Source organism: Danio rerio, chromosome 12 (assembly GCF_049306965.1).
Source record: "Danio rerio strain Tuebingen ecotype United States chromosome 12, GRCz12tu, whole genome shotgun sequence".
In the NCBI taxonomy this organism is placed as follows: Eukaryota; Metazoa; Chordata; class Actinopteri; order Cypriniformes; family Danionidae; genus Danio; species Danio rerio.
Window position 1 is genome coordinate 49,575,001 of NC_133187.1, and position 7,500 is coordinate 49,582,500.

At 41.7% G+C, this 7,500-nt stretch overlaps 1 protein-coding gene across 1 annotated transcript in view; it reads left to right on the top strand.

Moving 5' to 3' along the window:
- The window catches only part of chrm3b (cholinergic receptor, muscarinic 3b), a 49,381-nt gene that overhangs the window by 31,177 nt on the left and 10,704 nt on the right, over window positions 1-7,500 (top strand). The window lies entirely within an intron of this gene.

The following is a 7,500-nucleotide window of genomic DNA, read 5'->3' on the forward strand; positions in this document are numbered from 1 at the left end:
ATGTTGCTAGGGTATTCTGTTGTGTTTTGGAAGTTGTTACAGTGTTGCTAGGGTATTCTGTGGTGTTCTGGTGATTGTTAAGGTGCTGCTATGGTGTTCAGGTAGTTGTTAATATGTTGCTAGAGTATTTTATGATGTTCTGGTGGTTGTTAAGGTATTGCTAGGGTATTCAATGTTGTTCTGGTGGTTGTTAAGGTGTTGTTAGGGTATTCTTTTGTGTTCTGGAAGTTGTTTATGTGTTGCTAGCATATTCTGTGGTGCTCTGGTGGTTGTTAAAGTGTTGCTAGGGTATTCCATGTTGTTCTGGTGGTTGTCAAGGTGTTGCTAGGGTATTCTGTGATGTTCTAGTGATTGTTAAGGTGTTGCTATGGTGTTCTGGTAGTTAATATGTTGCTACTAGGGTATTCTGTGTTGTTCTGGTGGCTGTTTAGGTGTTGCTTGGATGTTCTGTGTTGTTTTGGTGGTTGTTAAGGTGTTGCTATGGTGTTCTGGTGGTTGTTAAGATGTTGCTAGAGTATTATGTGGTGTTCTGGTTATTGTTAAGGTGTTGCTATGTTATTCTGTGGTTGTTAAGGTGTTGCTATGGTGTTCTGGTAGTTGTTAATATGTTGCTACTAGGGTATTCTGTGTTGTTCTGGTGGCTGTTTAGGTGTTGCTTGGGTGTTCTGTGTTGTTTTGGTGGTTGTTAAGGTGTTGCTATGGTGTTCTGGTGGTTGTTAAGATGTTGCTAGAGTATTATGTGGTGTTCTGGTTATTGTTAAGGTGTTGCTATGTTATTCTGTGGTTGTTAAGGTGTTGCTAGCATATTCTGTTGTTCTGGTGGTTGTTAAGGTGTTGCAAAGGTACTATGAGTTGTTCTGGTAGTGGTTAAGGTGTTGCTAGGGTATTCGGTGTTGTCCTGGTGGTTGTTAAGATGTTGTTAGGGTATTATGTGGTGTTCTGATGGTTGTTAAGGTGTTGCTATGGTGTTCTGGTGGTTATTAAGATGTTTTTCTTAGGGTATTCTGTGTTCTGGTGGCTGCAAGGTGTTGCTAGAGTATTCTGTATTGTTCTGGTGGCTGTCAGGGTGTTGTTAGGGTATTCTGTGGTGTTCTGGTGATTGTTAAAGTGTTGCAAGGATATTCTGTGTTGTTCTGGTGGTTGTTAAGGTGTTGCTAGGTTAGTCTGTGGTGTTCTGGTGGTTGTTAAGGTGTTGCTAGGGTATTCCGTGGTGCTCTGGTGGTTGTTAAGGTGTCGCTAGGGTATTCAGTGGTGTTCTGGTGGTTGTTAAGGTGTTGCTAGAGTATTCAGTGGTGCTCTAATGGTTGTTAAGGTGTCGCTAGGGTATTCAGTGGTGTTCTGGTTGTTGTTAGGGTGTTGCTAGGGTCTTCAGTGGTGCTCTGGTGGTTGTTAAGGTGTTGCTAGGATATTCAGTGGTGCTCTGGTGGTTGTTAAGGTGTCGCTAGGGTATTCAGTGGTGTTCTGGTTGTTGTTAAGGTGTTGCTAGGGTCTTCAGTGGTGCTCTGGTGGTTGTTAAGGTGTTGCTAGGAAATTCAGTGGTGTTCTGGTGGTTGTTAAGGTGTTGCTAGGGTATTCTTTGTGGTTGCCAAGGTGTTGCTAGGATAATTTAGTTTTTGTAATGTGTTCGTGTGGATCTGCTGTGTGTAAATCTGTTATGTATATTAAGCTTCAGTAAATAATTTAGGGTTGGTTGTACACATTTGTCTTCTTTGTAAGAGTGTGTTACGTGCAGACGATGATTAGCAATGATGGTGTTATGATGAGAGGCCTGCGTTTGTTCTGTTTGTGTGGGATCATGATTAGATGAATCCTTCTGTTCCTGCTTCAGTAAATCCACTGATACATGCAGGAGTTCAGCAGCTCTGATAGACAACCAGAGGATTTACAGCTCTGAGCGTGTGTGTGTGCGTGCGTGTGTGTGTGTGTGTGTATGTGTATGCACATATGTGTGTGCTTGTATGTATATTTGTTTTTGTATGTATACATGTATGCCTATATTTGTGTGCATGTGCGTGTGTGTGTGTCTGTGCATGCATGTGTGCACATGTATATGTGTGTGTATGTGCATGCATGTGTGTACAGTTCTGTGTGTGTTTGCATTTGTGTGTGTGCATATTATTGTCTGAATGTGTGTGTGTGTGTCTCTGTGCATGCATGTGTGTGTGTGCATATTTTTACAGTCTATCATCTGCATGCGAGTGTGTGCATATATGTGTTTGTGTGTGTGTGTGTGTATGTCTGTGCATGCATTTGTGTGTACAGGTATGTGTGTGTGTATGTCTGCATACCCGTCTGTGCATATTATTGTCTGAATGTATGTGTGTGTGTGTGTGTGTGTGTGTGTGTGTGTGTGTGTGTGTGTGTGTGTGTGTGTGTGTGTGTGTGTGTGTGTGTGTGTGTATGTGTGTGTGTGTGTGTGTGTGTGTGTCTGTGTGTGTGTGTGTGTGTGTGTCTGTGTCTGTGTGTGTGTGTGCGTGTGAGTATGTGTGTGTGCATAGTCTTTACAGTCTATCCTCTGTATGCAAGTTTGTGTGTGTGTGTGTGTGTGTGTGTGCGTGTGTGCGTGTGCCCGCGCACTCACATGAGTGCTTGCATATGTGTGTGTGTGTGTGTGTGTGTGTGTGTCTGTGCGTGCACATGTGTACAGGTATGTGTGTGCGTATTATCTTGTGTGTGTGTGTGTGTGTGTGTGTGTGTGTGTGTTTATGTGTATGCGTGTGTGTATACATGTGTGTGCATATTATCATCTGAATGTGTTAGTGTGTGTGTGTATATGTGTGTGTCTGTGTATGCGTGTGTGTATACGTGTGTGTGCGTATTACCATCTGAATGTGTGTGTGTGTGTGTGTGTGTGTGTGTGTGTGTGTGTGTGTGTGTGTGTGTGTGCATGCATGCATGTGTGCGTGCGCATGTGTGTGCGCGCGTGAGTGCTTGCATGTGTGTGTGTGTATGTGTGTCTGTGCATGCATTTGTTTACAGGTATGTGTGTGTGTGCGCGTATTATCATGTGTGTGTGTGTTTATGTGTATGCGTGTGTGTATACATGTGCGTGCATATTATCATCTGAATGTGTGTGTCTGTACATGCGCGTGTGTGTGTGTGTATACGTGTGTGTGCGTATTACCATCTGAATGTGTGTGTCTGTACATGCATGTGTATGTGTGTGTATGTGCGTGTCTGTGCATGCATGTGTGTATACGTGTGTGTGCGTATTACCATCTGAAAGTGTGTCTGTGTGTCTGTGTGTGTGTGTGTGTGTGTGTGTGTGCGCGTGCGCTGAGGTCAGAATCTCCTCATTCACAGGTTCACACTGCAGTCATTAGCATGTCTAGCATATGCAGATGATCATCATGATGCTTTAGGGTCAGATGATGATTGCAGGCAGTCACAATTTGATTACAGGCTTTGGTTGTGCTCTACACTGCAGACGTCACACACTCATCATGCAGAATCTGTTTCCACTTTAAACTGGAGAAATGTAATCTGAGAAGCTGCTGGTGTGGATGTCTGTCCGTCTGTGTGTGTGTGCTCATGTTCTGAAGTAACCTCTATTGTCTGTGGCGTCAGTTTGTCTGTTTCTCATGTCAGTTTGTTTATTTCTGAGCTCCTCATCTGCTTCTGAAATAGTTCATCATACAGAATAAACAAATCAAACACTCGATTCAAATAATCCTGGAGCAGACCAGCTAGAAAACTAAAACCATACAAATTCAGGGTGGCGCAGTGGGTAGCATGATCACCTCACAACAAGAAGGTTGCTGGTTCGAGCCTCTGCTGGGTCAGTTGGCATTTCTGTGTAGAGTCCAAACCCATATGGTATAGGGGAATTGTTTAAGCTAAATTGTCCTGAATGTGTGTGAATGTGAGAGTGTATGGATGTTTTCCAGTGATGGGTTGCAGCTGGATGGGCATCCGCTGCATAAAACATATGCTGGATAAGTTGGCGATTCATTCCGCTGTAGAGACCACAGATTAATAAAGGGACTAAGCCGAAAAGAAAATGAATGAATGAATAACGTGTGGGTGGCACGGTGGCTCAGTGGTTAGCACTGTGGCCTCATAGAGAGAAGGTTGCTGGTTCGAGTCTCAACTGGGTCTGTTGGCATTTCTGTGTGGAGTTTGCATGTTCTCCCCGTGTTGCCGTGGGTTTCCTCCAGGTGCTCCGGTTTCCCCCACAGTCCAAACACATGCACTTTAGTGTAGAAGTGTGTGAGTGATTGAGTGTGTATGGGTGTTTCCCAGTACTGGGTTGCAGCTGAAAGGCCATCCACTGTGTAAAACATATGCTGAAATAGTTGGCAGTTCATTCTGCTGTAAAGACCCTTGATGAATGAAGAGACTAGCTGAAGGAAAATCAAATGAAGTGAATAACTGTAAACATTTTAATAAATACAAATTATTTCCTCATATAACTTCAAATAAAAAATATATATTTATACTCTTATAAAATGTCTTATATCAATATGCCTTTATATAAATATAAGTAAAAAATATACTGTATATTCTCTAAAAAATACACTCTTAAAACCTAAACATTCAGAATTAAAATTAAATAATTTAATCTGATTTACTAGAACAGTTAAACTAAAAACTACATTATTAACAAATTATAACTGCTAATATTAACTATATTAACTAATAATAACTGCAAAATGAGGAAATTTATGATAAACTAAAATGAGAATTACAAAAAATACTGACTAGAGCTGCATGATACTGGAAAAAAAATTTGACATCGCAATGTTTTTTATCTGCAATAATCGACACAATACAATAATGCGAGAATAATACAATAATCGATACAATAATCTTGTAGAAAGATTAATTGCAAGAATAAATAAATAAGATAGAGCAAGGATAATATATATCATAATATCCATGATATATCACAAGAAAACCATCCACAATATATCATGATAATAGTAAATGAAGAAGGAAAACGCTTCAAAAAGTTAGAAGATGTGTTTTATTAACAGCACATATATTTTGTAAAGGGCGATGCAGTGGCGCAGTAGGTAGTGCTGTCGCCTCACAGCAAGAAGGTTGCTGGTTTGAGCCTCGGCTGGGTCAGTTGGCGTTTGTGTGTGGAGTTTGCATGTTCTCCCTGCGTTGGCGTGTGTTTCCTCCGCGGGTGCTCCGTTTTTCCCTATAGTCCAAAGACATGTGCTATAGGGGAATAGGGTAAGCTAAATTGTCTGTAGTGTATGTGTGTGAATGAGAGTGTTTGGGTGTTTCCCAGAGATGGGTTGCAGCTGGAAGAGCATTCGCAGCATAAAACATATGCTGGAAAAGTTGGCGGTTCATTCCGCTGTGGCGACCCCGGATTAATAAAGAGACTAAGCTTAAAAGAAAATGAATGAATGAATGAATATTTTGTAGAATTCCAACATTGATATTTGTTTAATCCGCCATTACGAGAAGCGACACCTCATGTACCGTCATCTAAGTGGTAAATGTTTGCAGAGCAAGGCTGATGGATTAGGTCAGATCTTTTCTACCTTTAATAAATATCGATACTTGGCTACATCAATAATGTATCAGGTGGAATTATCACAATAAATCAGCACTGATATTCTGTCCTGGCCCTAATATTGAAGAAACAAATGTGATGTAAAATGTAAACACTGTACATTCTCCATTGCTGATCAACTATAATCCCAGCTCCACATTGCAGATGCTGCGATGTGACTATTGAGAATGCACACATTGCAATATCCATGCTGAAGCGATATATTGTGCAGCCCTAATACTGAATCTCTCTCTCTCTCACACACACACACACACACACTCACGCACATACACAGATGTACAGTAAGTCAGTGGTGAGTGAAATCATTCCTCTGGTTCTTGAGATGTTTTTAAGATCTCCAGACATTCAGAAAATTCATAGCTTTAATATTCTCAGTGTGAGGAACACACACACACTCACACACACACACACACGCACGCACACACACACACACACGCACGCACGCACACACACACACACACACACACACACACACACGGTTGTTTGGCTGTAATTCTGTCTGATGGCTGATTTAACAGAGACTGTGTTCAGAATGAAATACTAATCTGAAACTCACAGTAAATACTGCACCCTGCTTCTTTTTCTCTTCTTCTTCATTCTTTTATATCACATTTTACTTGTTTTTATTTTTTTTAAATCAGTTTTATTATTTGTTTTTATTTATTTTTTATTTTTTTACTTGTTTCTTTTATTCTTAATTATGTAAAGCACTTTGAATTGCCACTGTGTATGAAATGTGCTATATAAATAAACTTGCCTTGCCTTGCCTTGCAAAAAGTGACGTTTTTTCTTCTCAGAAATCCAGAGATTTGATGAAGAAATGAAAATGGATTAAAATGAAGGTCATTTAGGATTATATTGAGAACAAACATACACTCACCGGCCACTTTATTAGGTACACTAGTACCCGGTTGGACCCCTTTAGCCTTCAGAACTGCCTTAATCCTTCATGGCAGAGATTCAACAAGCTACTGGAAATATTCCTCAGAGATTTTGCTCCATATTGTCATGATAGCATCACACAGTTGCTGCAGATTTGTCGGCTGCACATCCATGATGCCAATCTCCTGTTCCACCACATCCCAAAGCTGCTCTATTGGATTGAGCTCTGGTGACTGTGGAGGCCATTTGAGTACAGTGAACTCATCGTCATGTTCAAGACACCAGTCTGAGATGATTGAGCTTTATGACATGCTGCGTTATCCTGCTGGAAGTAGCCATCAGAAGATGGAGACACTGTGCTCATAAAGGGATGGACATGGTCAGCAGCAATACTCAGGTAGGCTGTGGCGTTGATGCTCAATTGGTACTAATGGACCCAAAGAAAATCTCCCCCACACCATTACACCACCACCACCAGCCTGAACCGCTGGTACAAGGCAGGATGATCCATGCTTTCATGTTGTTGAGGCCAAATTGTGAGCCGAGCATCCGAATGTGTCAGCAGAAATGGAGACTCATCAGAGCAGCAACGTTTCTCCAATCTTCTATTGTCCAGTTTTGGTGAGTCTGTGTGAATTGTAGCCTCAGTTTCCTGTTCTTAGCTGACAGGAGCGGCACCCGGTGTGCTCTTCTGCTGCTGTAGCCCATCCGCCTCAAGGTTGGCCGTGTTGTGTGTTCAGAGATGCTCTTCTGCAGAGCTCGGTTGTAACGAGTGCTTATTTGAGTTACTGTTGCCTTTCTATCAGCTGGAGCCAGTCTGGCCATTCTCCTCTGGCATCAACAGGGCATTTGCGCCCACAGAACTGCCGCTCACTGGATATTTCCTCTTTGTCAAAGCATTCTCTGTAAACCCTAGAGATGGTTGTGTGTGAAAGTTTGAGTAGATCAGCAGTTTCTGAAATACTCGGAGCAGCCCGTCTGGCAGAAACAACCATGCCACGTTCAAAGTATATGTTTTATGTGTGTTTTTAAGTGTGTGTTTTTAAGTGTGTGCGTGTGTGTGTGTGTGTGTGTGTACAGTGTGTGAT